The sequence below is a fragment of the Polypterus senegalus genome, chromosome 4 (genome assembly GCF_016835505.1).
Source record: "Polypterus senegalus isolate Bchr_013 chromosome 4, ASM1683550v1, whole genome shotgun sequence".
In the NCBI taxonomy this organism is placed as follows: Eukaryota; Metazoa; Chordata; class Cladistia; order Polypteriformes; family Polypteridae; genus Polypterus; species Polypterus senegalus.
The window spans coordinates 231720648-231738181 of NC_053157.1; the positions used below are offsets into that span (position 1 = coordinate 231720648).

Consider the following 17534-nt stretch of genomic DNA (forward strand, 5'->3'; position numbering starts at 1 on the left):
TTTTGGTTTCTTCTTTCTCCACCCTCGTCCTTTCTTTACCCTTTTTTTGGGAAAAGTCCCTTGTGTTTTCCTTCATCATTTCCCACCATTTTTTTGAGTTCCGCACCATTTTTTTAAGGTTGCCCACCTTTGATAATACTGTATATACTCCTTCTTTATCTTCTTGTCTTCCAACAATTTCACATTTAGATTCCATACAATATCTTTTCTTTCTTCATTATTTCCTTTTTCCAATTCCCCTGCCAATTTACTATGATCTGAGAAGAAAACTGGATGCAGATAACAACTTTTTGCTTCATAGTTTTTGTCCATAAAGACATAATCAATTTGAGAAGTTTTTTTCCTGTCCCTCTCCATGTGCACCCTTTTTCTTCCCCTTTTAGTTTACAGTACACATCAATCATTTGAAAATCCTTAATTATTTCTTTTAATTTTTGGGAGGTTCGTTCAATCTGCTGGGGCCTCATGTATAACGCCGAGCACAAAAGCCGAAATGTGCTTACGCACAGAAAAATCCAGATGCAGGAATCTGTGCGTACTCCAACTTCCACGTTCTTACGCTACATAAATCCCGATCAGCGTGAAAACTAACGCCGTGCATCGCAAGATATGTAACGGCCCAAATCCTCCCAGAATTACACCTCTTTGAATATGCAAATCAATATAAATCGCCCTTAAGCGCAGCCTTCTTTGAAAAGACAATGGGAAAAGCACTAGGGGAAACATAAGAATTTCAGCGAATATCAAGTGGAGGCAAAGGAAAAACGTACTATTTGTTCAAATAAGCCGTGGTATAATCAACAAAAGGAAGTTGATCGAGTGGCATAGCGTGTTGGAGAAACATGAAAGCTCACATCCACAAAATCGCACAGTGCCGGAAATAAAAAAGGAGTCACATATCAAAGTCGCCGTGGAAAGTCGAGTTGTAACCCCACTGTCTGAGTGTCACATGACAGCTTATTAGGGTAGAGAGAAAAAAGCAACACGGTGGGGAAAAAGCACGAAATGTCCACTTCAATCTCGACATTTCCACTTTAATCACGTAGTTTATTTTGTCATTTAGTAGATTATAAACTTCATCTTAAAATCGTTTAATTAACCAGTTTCTCAAATCACATCGTAATTAAAGTAGCACGTTAAATGCTTTGTTTTGTATTTGATCTTCTACTCGTATGTGATCTATGTGTGTGAATCACTACTTGCTTCTTAAACTGGCTCTCTTCCTCCAACTGGACACAGAGTCCATTACATTTGTGATATTACAGCTCTCTGAATAACTAAAATACTGAGATGTATACGTGATGTCATTTTCATGATGATAGGAGCTAAAGCACATTATTAAACATGTGTTTCATGAGCCTCGTGCTCATGACAAGCATTTATCTTTTGTCGAAATTTGTGGCTGCGTTTTTAGCTGTGTTGTTATTTTCTCTTTCTGTTTTATATTCAATATATATTGGTACGCCCAAGAGTCCTTGCTTTTCTTTCCCCAAGTAACCGATCGCCATACAATCAGCTCTGTAATAGACGTTAAGCCATCTGTAAGCTTAGCCGATTCTTCAAAACGTTTAAAGAACATTGAAATATATTCGTAGTACATGTTTAATTATTCTATCCTTCACGACACTCCCAGTGAAGAATATAGATTATTTAAATGAATTTAAAGTTTTATGTGTATAATTTAACAAACATATTTTGCTGCATTTCACCTTAAAAATGATATCGTCATCATATGTAAATACGCGCTTTATAAAGTGGCTCAGGTTGTGTAATATTATAACTGTAGTGCAAGTTTACAGTGGGGTGATTGTACTTATAAGTACAGACAGTTCTACAAGGAGCAATTTATTGAGTGCATTTAAAGTTCTTGGGATTAAACTGTTTCTGAACCGCGAGGTCCGTACAGGAAAGGCTTTAAAACGTTTTGCAGTGGCTGAGACAGCGTGTCCTTAAAGCTGTATACCGATAATTCTCTTTCCAATCAGCTGCTGCTGTGATTCACACTCAGATACAGTGATATAAATACTCCGAGCCGTGCAGTGAGAGTAATATGGAAAAAGATGATCGCTGTGGCAACTCCTAACGGAGGAGCTGAAAGAAGAAGAAGAAGTGAGAGTAACAACGCTAAAGCAGTTATGGTATTTGGAATACTATGGCTGTTCCCTGGACCATTATATTGTTACGAGTTAATTACAATCAGATGCATTACACTAATAAACAATATGCGGTTAGTTTCGGTGTATTTATAAAGCCGCGTCATGAAAATAATGAGTAATCACACAAGAACAGTAGCACTACTTTGACGCTTTGTGCCGCCAGTTTGGAAAACCGAGCGGAGAACTTGCGTACGACAAGGCATGAGGTACCGTGGAAAAGTGCGTGACTTTACGCAAAGTGTAGGTTTTAGACATCGCGATTTGAACGTGGAAAAGTTCTTACGTACATTTCTGCGTGACGCACCGTTTATACATGAGGCCCCTGGTCTTTCTTGTTTTCACTTGAACAATTAAAATCCCCCACTAGTATTAAATTATTTTCGCTTGCCATTGTCAATTCTAAGATTTCTAAAATCTCCATTCTTTGGATTTGGGTTGTTGGTGCATAAATATTGATTAAGTTTACCGTATTATTTCCTTTAACCAATTCTACTTTTATTATTCTACCTTTAACGATTTTTTCATATTTTTTTATTTCTATATCATGATTCTTTATTAGAATCCCAATTCCAGCATTTTTATTTTCATTTGTACCTGAGAAAATTGCTCTGCCTTCTTCCCAATCCTCCTCATATCTTTTAAATGACTTTTTCATTTGGCAAACTACACTCCTGTAAACAAAATATATCTGCCGGAATATCCTTCAGAAAAGAGAAAATTATTTTTCTCCTTTCCTTTCTCTTAATACTCCTGACATTTATTGTTGCTATTTTAACTTTTATGCTTTCTTCCCGGGGGTTTTTCCACCTCTTCTCCTGGTTTCCCCCTATTTATTCCTACTACATTTTTCTTAACTTTTTTTGCACCTTTTTTTTCAATTTTCCACTCCTCCACTCCTTTCATACCTGTTGTGGACAGGAACCCTTCCGTGTCTTTTGTTTCCACAAAGGAGGGTATTGTCCCCCATTCTTGGCCCATTGCCTCAGTTTTCCTCCGCCTTCCCAGAATTGCCTGGTGACAAAAGGTCAGGGCCCGCTTCTGTAACATGGGGTTAATTTGCATTTCCCCGATTTTCTCTTTCATCTCCTCCAAACCAGTATCCTCACTCATATCCTTTGGAGGCGATTGGCCTAATACTACATTGCCACTCAAAATTTCCATTATCTCTTCTGTATGAAAGAGTATATCTTGCGAATATTGTTCGATTCTGCTTTCTACTCTTTCTTTTACTGTCTTGTCTTCCATAAATTTCAAAATATCACTCTCTCATATTTGCATACGAGACAGGGCAGTCCTTAAAAGTATGTGCTTCTTGTCCACATAAATTACATATTATACTTTTCCTACACTCCCTCGTGCTGTGCCCTTCTTCTTTGCAATTTCGGCATTTTATCACTATACATTCCTTGGCTTTATGTCCTTCTTTACCACACCTCCTACATACTTGAGGCTGGCCAGGGTAGAACACATGTCCTCTTACTACTCCTATCTGAATAACTGGGGGCAAATGCTTCACCCGATCTGTACCAATCTCTTTCTTTAAAATTACATTAAATTTATACAACCCATTCTTAATACCATCTTCATTTCTCATCTGCATACTACTCTTTAACTCACAATACTGCAGTAACCATGTTGAAATGTCTTGTATCTTGACTTTCTCCGTATACATTATAACATTTACTTTTTTATCAAGTCTGTCACTCAAAGGAATTATCAAAAATTTTTCCAAAGTCAAGTTTACCTCCTTGTCCCTCTCTGCAGTTCGCAAATATTTGTCATACAGAAACCTTGTCTTAAAAACTACTTCAAAAGTAGTTTTCCCTGGAAAGGCAAATAAAAATTCAATCTCACCAGGGATGAATTTCAGCGCCTTTTGCATGACCTCCCTGCTGAACTCTTTCCGCTCCATTTGTTCCTCTTTCAGCTCGAAACGCACCACATTCCTCCTTTCTCTCCCATCGATTGGAATCCGTGTTGCCGGTCTTCCTCCTCCTCCAAGCTCCATCTGCTCGTCGTTCCCAAATTGCATTCTTCCATTCGAACTGCTAGGAACCACCATTTCCGCCATCTTTCTCCTAAAAATGAAATCGCCGCACACCAAATAGAAAAACAGGGTGGTGGACGTGCCAACCTACCCTGCTCTAGATCCGAGGCCGTGGGGCGTTCCGTACACCTGACAGAGAAAAACCAAAGGTATCACCCCTGCCAGGTAAGTATGAGTTGTACAGCCCTGCGCTCATCCTCCCACTACCTCGGCTTCATCGCTCGGCGGCGAGTGGATTTCCCCAGCGTATTCCTCGCTCCTTCGGGTTTCTTCGGGCTTCTTCGGCCTCTGGAACGCGCATGCTCGGTAGCTAGCCGCTGACCAGATGCCCATGTGCTCCGTGACCCGGATGATTGGGTTGCAAAGACCTCACCACCTTGATTAGACAGGTTTCGCCAGCAAACCCAAGGTGCACCTCGCTCTTATGCAAACCAGACACCAATCGCTGGAGCTTATTGGCTTGAAGTGAAACAGGAGGGGTAGGACTGAGCGGGACGCTGAATGATAAACAGCCGCCCAACAGCTTAGACAGGCGGCAAACGGCAGGCAGGAGGCAAAGCTGCGAAAGAGGGAGGCGACCCTGCGCTCCGGAGACCGAGAGGAAGGTCCCCTCGGCGTGGGCGCTCGCAGCAAAGCAAAGCACCCTCGGGAAGACCTGCGCCGAGGCCGCCGAGTGATCTGGGGCAGCCCTGGATACACGTTCGAGACTTGAGCCGGTGCTTGCTCTCCCTTTGATGCCACTTTGGCATTGCACGTTAGCAAGGACACGAGGTTGCTGGTCCTTTCTGGACGATGGCCCCCTTTATAAAGTTGCAGGCTCCCCGTCTGAAGAGCTGCACGAGATCTATCTGTCTATCTTTCCATCCATCCATGAGGAGGAACGGGGAACAGGGGGGTCTTAAATGGGTGGCGATTGCCGACAGAAGGGGATCATCAGCCTGAAGGACAACGTACATTGTAATTCAAAAGACATTCCGAAAAATTTCAAAAGAAGCTCGTCCCATCTCGGAAGCTAAGCAGAGTCGGGCTCGGTTAGTACTTGGATGGGAGACCGCCTGGGAATACCGAGTGCTGTAAGCTTTTGCCTTTCTGCCAGCAGGAGTCGCCCTTCACCTCGTCTTTTTCTTTTGGCTCTTGGCAGCAAAGAAAGCGGCTTAAAATCAGTAAAGAGGCACAAAAAGGATAAATGATTATTTGTATTATTGTTTTATTATGGTGGGTGAGGGTTCTTAAGATAAATAAATAGATTAGTTAATTTAAATTAATATTATTTTTGATACCATTTTTCTAGGGGGCGGGGGTCCTGAAAATAAATAAATAAATAAATAAAATAAATAAATGGACAGACAGACAGATTGACCGATTGACTGAATTTTGGAACTTCTTTTATTTATTGCTTAAAGCTCCCAGAGCCGTTGTCTCACAGGCTCCTGCTTCACAATCACCCAACCACCACCTCCATAAGATGAAACGCATGCTTTCGGTCTATTTTTTGAACCAGGATTATCAGGGGAGAGCGCGAACGCAGTCCCCCACTACCACAAATTATGCTGTTGAGTTTCCCGCATTTGGGGAAATCGCAGAGGTCAGCACACCCGGAGTGCAATGGATGAGCCTCGCCCTGGGAGAACCACCTTTCTTTTTGTTTTTTTTTTTTTTTTGTGCTAATTGCTTTATTCAATTAAAACCAATTAGTTTTTATTTTCTCTCCCGGTTTCCATCTGAACTCCATGGCTTTTCCATGGCTTCTGTTTGGATTTACCGGTTCCATTATAAAACATTTCAAACATTAAAATACAGTACAAATATAAAATTTTAAAAGTTTTCTCACTTATTTTACCTCAGGGATGGTCTTCTTTTTCTGAGCCTTGATTCATAAAGTTCTATGTTTCCTTTGGCCATCTGTAAAATACTTGTAATGGGGAGAAGTTTATCTTTTTTTGTATAGATCTGTCTTCTAATCCAAATTGCCTCCTTTATATAATTTATTCTTACCCATTCTTTCCTACACACATTTTCTTTTTTTGATCTGCCAAACATTACTATTTCTTTATCTATTTGTCCTTCTACTATTTTTTCTGCCCTTACTTTATTCCACACCACTTGTGCCTTTCTACATTCATACAAAACATGTTTGGCAGTTTCGATTTCCTTACACTGTGTGTAGGGACATTTTGAGTTTTTTACTGATTTTCTTTTAAACAGATTGTTATTTGTCTGGAGAATATCGTTTACGGCCTGCCATGCCAAGTCTTTCAAATTATTTGGTAGGTAATTACAGGATATAATTCCCCATATTTTTCCTGATTCCGCCTTAGTTGTTTCTTTTAGCCATGTGGCCGATTCCTTGCTCTTAGAAGTTTTAACAACTAGTCTCCAGTTTGCCCAAACTTTCCCTGCTTCTTTCCCAAAGTTATTACTTTCTAAGCAGTTCCTTACAGGTTTGTAAATTTTAGCAATATTAAAGGCATACGGTCTTCTATTTGTTGTTTTATATAATTTATATTTTCTTATCGCCCATCCCATCATGTATCTGGCCATGTCCGCAACTTTTCCATTCCCTTCTCTAATTAATTTAATATAAGCGAAAGTGAACCTGAGTTTTAGAAGCTTTCTTAGGTCCGGAAAATCTCTTCCTCCTTTCGTTTTTGTTTTTACCAAGGTTTCTCTTTTTAACCTTTCCCATTTTGATCCCCAGAAAAAATAAAAACATTGTCTTTCTATCCTTCAGAGGATCTCTCTTCTTGGTAAGTATATAGTTGCCCAAAAGATCAATTTTGGCAATATGATAGACTTTAGGAGGAGGATTTTCCCCTCATAACTAAGGTTCCGTAATTTCCACAGCCCGGTTGTTTGATTTACGTCTTTACACGTCCTCTTCCAATCTTTATCTCCCGTTTCTTTTGCTCATGGTAGCATTCCCAAACTTCTCCATGTCAATATTCAACAGTCCCAAAGATAAATCCCGTTCCTTTGTGTACTCTATAATATCTCTCACTAAGATCAAATTGTCACTTATGGACCGTCCGGGGACTGCACACACCTGGTCTTCTTGAATGATATCCCTCAGGACTTCCCTAAAACGATTTGCAACAACCTTAGTTAGCAGTTTATAGTCCTGACATAAGAGGGTTATTGGCCTCCAGTTAGTAATTTCTGTTTTGTCCCCATCTTTGGGGATCAGAGTGATAATTCCGTTCTTCCATGATTTGGGGCCTTCTTCCCCTCTTAATATTTCTTGGAAGATCTCCAACATATCTTCTTTAATTAAGGGCCAGAACGTTATGTAAAATTCTGCCGTTAGTCCGTCTGCACCCGGTGTCTTGTGTTTCTTCATGGTTTTCATTGCTTTGTCGAGTTCGTTCATGTTGAACTCCTTTATCATTTCTGTTTGTTGTTGTTTTGTGATCTTCCTATCGATCTCTTTCTGCACTTCTTCTTCTATCTGGATTTCTCTGTTTTTACGGCTGTATAACTCTCTGAAGAAGGTTTCTACAATTTGCTGTTTTTTCTTCTCTTCTGTTTGTATGTTCCCTTCTTTGTCTTTCAGGAAGTCAATACTGCTCTTTTTAATCCTGTGTTTTATTTTTTTGAAGAAGAAGCGTGTGCACTTCTCATCCTCTTCCAAATACTGAACCCTACTTTGGAACTTTAGTTTCTCCTCCTTTCTCTTGAAGATATCCACCATTTCTGCCTTTATCTGCTCCACCTGTCTCCCGGTCCCTATCCCTCCTTTTTCCAGCTTATATGCTTCTTCTAGCTCTTCTTGAAGCAGCACTAAGTGTTCTTTCTCTCTCTTACTTTTTTCCTTTCCTTTTCTTTGAAAAAAGAGCTTGGCCCTAAATTTAATAATGTCCCACCATTCTCCTCTTGTTTTACACCCATCTTTTAGGGTTTCCCATCTTTTATATTTGTTTTCGAACTCTGTTATAATTTCTTGATCTTCTAAAAGTAGCGTGTTTAGTTTCCAAAACCCTTTGCCTCTACTGTTCCTGTTTTCTCCCTCACATTCCGACAAAATAACATTGTGATCAGAAAAACAGGTTGGTTTAATTTGGAAGCTTTTAGTTGTATATCTCGCACTACTTAAGATGTAATCTATTCTTGATCTCCAGTTCCCCCCTTCTGCTCTCCATGTATATCCATCTTTCTCCTTCTCTATCTCTCTGAAGTGATCTTTTATTTGGAAGTCTTTCATCATGTTGATTAAGAACCTAGATGTTTTATCTAAGGATCTTTTCTTTTTAGCCTCTATTTGACAGTTGAAGTCTCCGGCTATTATAAATTCTTCCATCCCTTGTAGTTCTGTCCTTAATTTGTGGAAGACTTCCATCCTCTCATTAGTTTGCGGGGGTGCATATATATTTACAATAGTATGCTTTTCCCCGTCCATGTTAACAGCTAGGGTGGCTAGTCTCCCCTGAAGAATTATCTCAAGACTGATGACTTCGATATTTTTGTTTTTAATTAAAAACCCTATCCCCGCACTCTTACTTTCATTCGAACCAGAAAAGAAAGCTTCCCCTCCTTTCCAAGCTTCTTCATATCTTGAATATGACCTCTGAAATGGGAGGCCACATTCTTGGATACAAATAATATCTGCTTCTATCTCTCGAAGGGCTCTAAACACCATTTCTCTTTTACTTCCCCTTTTGATGCTTCTGACGTTAATTGAAGCAATCCTCATGGGTTTTGGGTTATTTAAGTGTCTTCTTTCTTTCTTCCTCTTCTGGTCTCCTCTTCTTGTTTCTATCGCTCTCTAGAGTGCGTGATCTCTTTTTGTTTTGTTCCTTCATCAGGGTGATTTTCGAGAAGGCTTCGACCGATTCTTTTCTAAGGAAAGTCGCTTTTGGGCTGGCTGTTACCTCTCCACTATCTTTTCCATCTACTTGTTCATTACTCTCTTGCACTAATTGATACCAATCCTTGATCCCTGTATTATCATTGTCTATTGTGGGTATTAGAGGTGAGCTTAGTAATATGTTGGTCATCTCCTCTAGTTCCTGTTGAATATTCCCCAGACTGTTTTGCATATTCTCTTCTCTGCTACCCAGGGAAGAGAATTTCTCCTCATCTTCTTTCTTATTCTTCTCTTCCATTGTCTGATTCCCTCTTGGGACCTCACTACCTTCTATTTGACCCTTACGCTTTTCATCACTTCCAATAGGGGTTTGAAATAACACAACGCTATTTCCCCCTTCTTCTTCGCTTACTTCCTCTTCTTCTTCTTCCTCTCGTCTTAATTGGATGTTAACTGTCCCTACCTTTTTACACTTATTTGCATATGACAACGGGCAACTTTTAAAACTGTGGGTATTTTCCCCACACAGATGACACATTATTTTTTCTTGGCAGTTCCTTGTCAGGTGCCCCAACTCTCCGCAATTTTTACATTTTTCCTGTTTACAGTCAGCCGCTACGTGCCCTTCCTGTTCGCACTTTCTGCACATCTTCGGCTGACCGCTGTAAAATATTATCCCTCTGATAGCGCCAATTTGGATAGTCGGTGGCAGGTGTTTGAGATCACCTTCCTCACTGATTCTCAACTTTACTTGAAAGTTGTAATAGCCTGTTTTAATTCCGTGCTCGTCTCTTCCTGCCATCCCTCTTTCAACTTTACAAAACCTTCCTAACCACTGTTGAATGTCCTCTATTCTAATTTTTTCAGACAACATGGCAACAGTGATCGATTTTGTTTCCCTCTGTGCTAGGGACTGCATTGTCATGTCTACTAAAACCAATTCCATTTCCCTTTTTTCCTTCCACACCTTAAGACACCTTTCCACCAACATGCTATTTGTAAAAACCACCTCGAAGGTTTGTCTATCTGGGAGAGCAAAAATAAAATCAACTTGCCTGGGAAGAAATCCGAGGATTCCCAGCAGGATGGTGGTCGTGAACGATTTCCTGTCCATCTTCTTCTCGTTCATCAACTGGAACCGAACTGCATTTTTCCGATCTTCTTCCGGAACCATTCTCGAACCGTGGGCTCCTCTTGTCCACTCGCTGGCAATTTTCGTCGTCGTCGTTTTCCTCACTCTCTTCTTTTGCTTCTTTTCAAACAGCTCAGGAACACAACCTGCAATCTTAAACCGCCGCGCACCCAAGGGCTGAAAAAGTGGTGGGCCTGCCAACCTACTTACCAAACCAGGGGCCGTGAGGCGTTCCCTATACCAAAACAGAAGAGATGGTATCTCCCCTGCCAGGTAAGTATGAGTTGTTCAGCCCGGCGCTCATCCTCCCACTTCTTCGGCTTCGTCGCTCGGCAGCGGGAGGATTTCCCCAGCGCAGTCCTCGGTCCTTCGGGCTCCTTCGGGATCCTTCGGGCTTCTTCGGCCTCTGGAGCGCGCATGCGCGGGAGTTAGCCACTCACCAGACGCCCGTGTGCCCCGTGACTCGGATGACGGGGTTGCAAAGACCTCACCACCTTGATTAGACAGGTTTCGCCAGCAATCCCAAGGTGCACCTCGCTCTTATGCAAACCAGCCACGCATCGCTGGAGCTTATTGGCTGGAAGAGAAACAGGAGAGATAGGACTGGGCGGGACGCTGAATGATAAACAGCCGCTCAACAGCTTAGACAGGCGGCAGGCGGCAAGCGGCAGGGAGGACGCAAAGCTGCGAAATAGGGAGGCGATCCTGCGCTCCGGAGACCGAGAGGAAGAACACCTCGGCGTGGGCGCCGCACACGCAGCAAAGCACCATCGGGAAGACCTGCGTCGAGGCCGCCGAGTGATCTGGGGCAGCCCTGGGTACACGTTCGAGACTTGAGCCGGTGCTTGCCCTCCCTTTGATTCCACTGTGGGATTGCACTTTAGCAAGGACACGAGGTTGCTGGTCCTTTCTGGACGATGCTCCCCTTTATAAAGTTGCAGGCTCCCCGTCTGAAGAGCTGCACGAGATCTATCTGTCTGTCTATCCATCCATCCATGAGGAGGAACTGGGAACAGGGCTGGTCTTAAATGGGTGGCGAGAGCCGACAGAAGGGGATCAGCATGAAGGACAACGTACATTGTAATTCAAAAGACATTCCGAAAAATTTCAAAAGAATGGCAAAACTAAAAAAAATGAAGACAGGCAGGGAAGGAGAGAAAAAAAAACATAAGAATGTCGATAGAAAAGAGGGCTTCCACTGTTGCCTATTTGGGGAGAGAAAACAAGCAGCCATCGCTTACGGCCATACCACTCTGAATACCCAACTCGTCTGATCTCGAAGCTAAGCAGAGTCGGGCTCGGTTAGTACTTGGATGGGAGACCGCCTGGGAATACCGAGTGCTGTAAGCTTTTGCCTTTGTGCCATTAGGAGTCGCCTTCACCTCGTCTTTTCTTTTCCTCCTTCCACCCGTGTCAGAAGCTGGGCTCTTGGCAGCCGAAAGTGATCTGGGGCAGCCCTGGGTACACGCTCGAGACTTGAGCCGGTGCTTGCCCTCCCTTTGATTCCACTGTGGGATTGCACTTTAGCAAGGACACGAGGTTGCTGGTCCTTTCTGGACGATGCTCCCCTTTATAAAGTTGCAGGCTCCCCGTCTGAAGAGCTGCACGAGATCTATCTGTCTGTCTATCCATCCATCCATGAGGAGGAACTGGGAACAGGGCTGGTCTTAAATGGGTGGCGAGAGCCGACAGAAGGGGATCAGCATGAAGGACAACGTACATTGTAATTCAAAAGACATTCGAAAAATTTCAAAAGAATGGCAAAACTAAAAAAAATGAAGACAGGCAGGGAAGGAGAGAAAAAAAACATAAGAATGTCGTATAGAAAAGAGGGCTTCCACTGTTGCCTATTTGGGAGAGAAAACAAGCAGCCATCGCTTACGGCCATACCACTCTGAATACGCCTCAACTCGTCCTGATCTCGGAAGCTAAGCAGAGTCGGGCTCGTTAGTACTTGGATGGGAGACCGCCTGGGAATACCGAGTGCTGTAAGCTTTTGCCTTTGTGCCATTAGGAGTCGCCTTCACCTCGCTCTTTTCTTTTCCTCCTTCCACCCGTGTCAGAAGCTGGGCTCTTGGCAGCCGAAGTGATCTGGGGCAGCCCTGGGTACACGTTCGAGACTTGAGCCGGTGCTTGCCCTCCCTTTGATTCCACTGTGGGATTGCACTTTAGCAAGGACACGAGGTTGCTGGTCCTTTCTGGACGATGCTCCCTTTATAAAGTTGCAGGCTCCCGTCTGAAGAGCTGCACGAGATCTATCTGTCTGTCTATCCATCCATCCATGAGGAGGAACTGGGAACAGGGCTGGTCTTAAATGGGTGGCGAGCCGACAGAAGGGGATCAGCATGAAGGACAACGTACATTGTAATTCAAAAGACATTCCGAAAAATTTCAAAAGAATGGCAAAACTAAAAAAAATGAAGACAGGCAGGGGAAGGAGAGAAAAAAAAAACATAAGAATGTCGTATAGAAAAGAGGGCTTCCACTGTTGCCTATTTGGGGAGAGAAAACAAGCAGCCATCGTTTACGGCCATACCACTCTGAATACGCCCGAACTCGTCTGATCTCGGAAGCTAAGCAGAGTCGGGCTCGGTTAGTACTTGGATGGGAGACCGCCTGGGAATACCGAGTGCTGTAAGCTTTTGCCTTTGTGCCATTAGGAGTCGCCCTTCACCTCGTTTTTCTTTTCCTCCTTCCACCCGTGTCAGAAGCTGGGCTCTTGGCAGCCGAGTGATCTGGGGCAGCCCTGGGTACACGTCGAGACTTGAGCCGGTGCTTGCCCTCCCTTTGATTCCACTGTGGGATTGCACTTTAGCAAGGACACGAGGTTGCTGGTCCTTTCTGGACGATGCTCCCTTTATAAAGTTGCAGGCTCCCGTCTGAAGAGCTGCACGAGATCTATCTGTCTGTCTATCCATCCATCCATGAGGAGGAACTGGGAACAGGGCTGGTCTTAAATGGGTGGCGAGAGCCGACAGAAGGGGATCAGCATGAAGGACAACGTACATTGTAATTCAAAAGACATTCCAAAAATTTCAAAAGAATGGCAAAACTAAAAAAAATGAAGACAGGCAGGGGAAGGAGAGAAAAAAAAAACATAAGAATGTCGTATAGAAAAGAGGGCTTCCACTGTTGCCTATTTGGGGAGAGAAAAACAAGCAGCCATCGCTTACGGCCATACCACTCTGAATACGCCCAACTCGCCTGATCTCGAAGCTAAGCAGAGTCGGGCTCGGTTAGTACTTGGATGGGAGACCGCCTGGGAATACCGAGTGCTGTAAGCTTTTGCCTTTGTGCCATTAGGAGTCGCCTTCACCTCGCTCTTTTCTTTTCCTCCTTCCACCCGTGTCAGAAGCTGGGCTCTTGGCAGCCGAGTGATCTGGGGCAGCCCTGGGTACACGCTCGAGACTTGAGCCGGTGCTTGCCCTCCCTTTGATTCCACTGTGGGATTGCACTTTAGCAAGGACACGAGGTTGCTGGTCCTTTCTGGACGATGCTCCCCTTTATAAAGTTGCAGGCTCCCGTCTGAAGAGCTGCACGAGATCTATCTGTCTGTCTATCCATCCATCCATGAGGAGGAACTGGGAACAGGGCTGGTCTTAAATGGGTGGCTAGAGCCGACAGAAGGGGATCAGCATGAAGGACAACGTACATTGTAATTCAAAAGACATTCCGAAAAATTTCAAAAGAATGGCAAAACTAAAAAAAAAATGAAGACAGGCAGGGGAAGGAGAGAAAAAAAAAACATAAGAATGTCGTATAGAAAAGAGGGCTTCCACTGTTGCCTATTTGGGGAGAGAAAAACAAGCAGCCATCGCTTACGGCCATACCACTCTGAATACCCGAACTCGTCCGATCTCGGAAGCTAAGCAGAGTCGGGCTGGTTAGTACTTGGATGGGAGACCTCCTGGGAATACCGAGTGCTGTAAGCTTTTGCCTTTCTGCCAGCAGGTGTCGCCCTTCACCTCGCCTTTTCTTTTGGCTCTTGGCAGGAAGGAAAGCGGCTTAAAATCAGTAAAGAGGCACAAAAAGGATGAATGATTATTTGTATTATTGTTTTATTACGGTGGGTGAGGGTCCTTAAGATAAATAAATAAATTGATTAGTTAATTTAAATTAATATTATTTTTGATACCATTTTTCTAGGGGGCGGGGGTTCTGAAAATAAATAAATAAATGGACAGACTGACAGACAGATTGACCGATTGACTGATTTTGGAACTTCTTTATTTATTGCTTAAAGCTCCCAGAGCCGTTGTGTCACAGGCTCCTGCTTCACAATCACCACCTCCATAAAATGAAACACATGTTTTCAGTCTATTTTTTGAACCGGGATTATCAGGCGAGAGCGCAAACGCAGTCCCCCACTACCACAAATTATGCAATCGAGTTTCCTGCATTTGGGGAAACCGCAGAGGTCAGCACACCCGGAGTGCAATGGATGAGCCTCGCCCTGGGAGAACCACCTTAGTGATCATGGTATCTCCCCTGCCAGGTAAGTATGAGTTGTTCAGCCCGGCGCCATCCTCCCACTTCTTCGCTTCGCCGCCGGCAGCGGAGGATTTCCCCAGCGCAGTCCTCGGTCCTTCGGGCTCCTTCGGGATCCTTCGGGCTTCTTCGCCTCTGGAGCGCGCATGCGCGGAGTTAGCCACTCACCAGACGCCCGTGTGCCCCGTGACTCGGATGACGGGTTTGCAAAGACCTCACCACCTTGATTAGACAGGTTTCGCCAGCAATCCCAAGGTGCACCTCGCTAATATGCAAACCAGCCACGCATCGCTGGAGCTTATTGGCTGGAAGAGAAACAGGAGAGATAGGACTGGGCGGACGCTGAATGATAAACAGCCGCCAACAGCTTAGACAGGCGGCAGGCGGCAAGCGGCAGGAGGACGCAAAGCTGCGAAATAGGGAGGCGATCCTGCGCCCGGAGACCGAGAGGAAGAACACCTCGGCGTAGGGCGCCGCACACGCAGCAAAGCACCATCGGGAAGACCTGCCGAGGCCGAAAGTGATCTGGGGCAGCCCTGGGTACAAGTTCGAGACTTGAGCCGGTGCTTGCCCTTCCTTTGATTCCACTGTGGGATTGCACTTTAGCAAGGACACGAGGTTGCTGGTCCTTTCTGGACGATGCTCCCCTTTATAAAGTTGCAGGCTCCCGTCTGAAGAGCTGCACGAGATCTATCTGTCTGTCTATCCATCCATCCATGAGGAGGAACTGGGAACAGGGCTGGTCTTAAATGGGTGGCGAGAGCCGACAGAAGGGGATCAGCATGAAGGACAACGACATTGTAATTCAAAAGACATTCAAAAATTTCAAAAGAATGGCAAAACTAAAAAAAATGAAGACAGGCAGGGGAAGGAGAGAAAAAAAAAACCATAAGAATGTCGTATAGAAAAGAGGGCTTCCACTGTTGCCTATTTGGGGAGAGAAAAACAAGCAGCCATCGTTTACGGCCATACCACTCTGAATACGCCCGAACTCGTCTGATCTCGAAGCTAAGCAGAGTCGGGCTCGGTTAGTACTTGGATGGGAGACCGCCTGGGAATACCGAGTGCTGTAAGCTTTTGCCTTTGTGCCATTAGGAGTCGCCCTTCACCTCGTCTTTTTCTTTTCCTCCTTCCACCCGTGTCAGAAGCTGGGCTCTTGGCAGCCGAAAGTGATCTGGGGCAGCCCTGGGTACACGCTCGAGACTTGAGCCGGTGCTTGCCCTCCCTTTGATTCCACTGTGGGATTGCACTTTAGCAAGGACACGAGGTTGCTGGTCCTTTCTGGACGATGCTCCCCTTTATAAAGTTGCAGGCTCCCCGTCTGAAGAGCTGCACGAGATCTATCTGTCTGTCTATCCATCCATCCATGAGGAGGAACTGGGAACAGGGCTGGTCTTAAATGGGTGGCGAGCCGACAGAAGGGGATCAGCATGAAGGACAACGTACATTGTAATTCAAAAGACATTCCGAAAAATTTCAAAAGAATGGCAAAACTAAAAAAAAAATGAAGACAGGCAGGGGAAGGAGAGAAAAAAAAAACATAAGAATGTCGTATAGAAAAGAGGGCTTCCACTGTTGCCTATTTGGGGAGAGAAAAACAAGCAGCCATCGTTTACGGCCATACCACTCTGAATACGCCTCAACTCGTCTGATCTCGGAAGCTAAGCAGAGTCGGGCTCGGTTAGTACTTGGATGGGAGACCACCTGGGAATACCGAGTGCTGTAAGCTTTTGCCTTTCTGCCAGCAGGTGTCGCCCTTCACCTCGTCTTTTTCTTTTGGCTCTTGGAAGGAAGGAAAGCGGCTTAAAATCAGTAAAGAGGCACAAAAAGGATGAATGATTATTTGTATTATTGTTTTATTACGGTGGGTGAGGGTCCTTAAGATAAATAAATAAATTGATTAGTTAATTTAAATTAATATTATTTTTGATACCATTTTTCTAGGGGGCGGGGGTTCTGAAAATAAATAAATAAATGGACAGACTGACAGACAGATTGACCGATTGACTGATTTTTGGAACTTCTTTATTTATTGCTTAAAGCTCCCAGAGCCGTTGTGTCACAGGCTCCTGCTTCACAATCACCACCTCCATAAAATGAAACACATGTTTTCAGTCTATTTTTTGAACCGGGATTATCAGGGGAGAGCGCGAACGCAGTCCCCCACTACCACAAATTATGCAATCGAGTTTCCCGCATTTGGGGAAATCGCAGAGGTCAGCACACCCGGAGTGCAATGGATGAGCCTCGCCCTGGGAGAACCACCTTAGTGATCATGGTATCTCCCCTGCCAGGTAAGTATGAGTTGTTCAGCCCGGCGCCATCCTCCCACTTCTTCGGCTTCGCCGCTCGGCAGCGGAGGATTTCCCCAGCGCAGTCCTCGGTCCTTCGGGCTCCTTCGGGATCCTTCGGGCTTCTTCGGCCTCTGGAGCGCGCATGCGCGGGAGTTAGCCACTCACCAGACGCCCGTGTGCCCCGTGACTCGGATGACGGGGTTGCAAAGACCTCACCACCTTGATTAGACAGGTTTCGCCAGCAATCCCAAGGTGCACCTCGCTCTTATGCAAACCAGCCACGCATCGCTGGAGCTTATTGGCTGGAAGAGAAACAGGAGAGATAGGACTGGGCGGACGCTGAATGATAAACAGCCGCCAACAGCTTAGACAGGCGGCAGGCGGCAAGCGGCAGGAGGACGCAAAGCTGCGAAATAGGGAGGCGATCCTGCGCCCGGAGACCGAGAGGAAGAACACCTCGGCGTGGGCGCTCGCACACGGCAGCAAAGCACCATCGGGAAGACCTGCGCCGAGGCCGCCGAGTGATCTGGGGCAGCCCTGGGTACAAGTTCGAGACTTGAGCCGGTGCTTGCCCTTCCTTTGATTCCACTGTGGGATTGCACTTTAGCAAGGACAC

The 17534-nt window shown here is 44.7% G+C and overlaps 6 non-coding genes and 4 pseudogenes across 6 annotated transcripts; 7 read left to right on the forward strand and 3 right to left on the reverse strand.

The window, feature by feature from the left end:
* Positions 1-5710: 5710 nt before the first annotated feature.
* LOC120529167 lies at positions 5711-5902 on the reverse strand (annotated as a pseudogene).
* Positions 5903-11371: 5469 nt separating this feature from the next.
* Positions 11372-11486, forward strand: LOC120529111 (annotated as a pseudogene).
* A 526-nt stretch (positions 11487-12012) lies between these two features.
* On the forward strand, positions 12013-12131 carry LOC120529108 (annotated as a pseudogene).
* A 527-nt stretch (positions 12132-12658) lies between these two features.
* On the forward strand, positions 12659-12777 carry LOC120529220. Its single transcript, XR_005633725.1, has one exon. It is a non-coding gene; the product is annotated as a 5S ribosomal RNA (ribosomal RNA).
* A 526-nt stretch (positions 12778-13303) lies between these two features.
* Positions 13304-13420, forward strand: LOC120529113 (annotated as a pseudogene).
* A 532-nt stretch (positions 13421-13952) lies between these two features.
* On the forward strand, positions 13953-14068 carry LOC120529099. The gene has a single exon (XR_005633638.1). It is a non-coding gene; the product is annotated as a 5S ribosomal RNA (ribosomal RNA).
* Positions 14069-14475: 407 nt separating this feature from the next.
* Positions 14476-14639, reverse strand: LOC120529148. Its single transcript, XR_005633665.1, has one exon. It is a non-coding gene; the product is annotated as a U1 spliceosomal RNA (small nuclear RNA).
* A 943-nt stretch (positions 14640-15582) lies between these two features.
* Positions 15583-15700, forward strand: LOC120529100. Its single transcript, XR_005633639.1, has one exon. It is a non-coding gene; the product is annotated as a 5S ribosomal RNA (ribosomal RNA).
* A 534-nt stretch (positions 15701-16234) lies between these two features.
* LOC120529097 lies at positions 16235-16353 on the forward strand. Its single transcript, XR_005633637.1, has one exon. It is a non-coding gene; the product is annotated as a 5S ribosomal RNA (ribosomal RNA).
* A 409-nt stretch (positions 16354-16762) lies between these two features.
* On the reverse strand, positions 16763-16926 carry LOC120529133. Its single transcript, XR_005633650.1, has one exon. It is a non-coding gene; the product is annotated as a U1 spliceosomal RNA (small nuclear RNA).
* Positions 16927-17534: the final 608 nt, after the last annotated feature.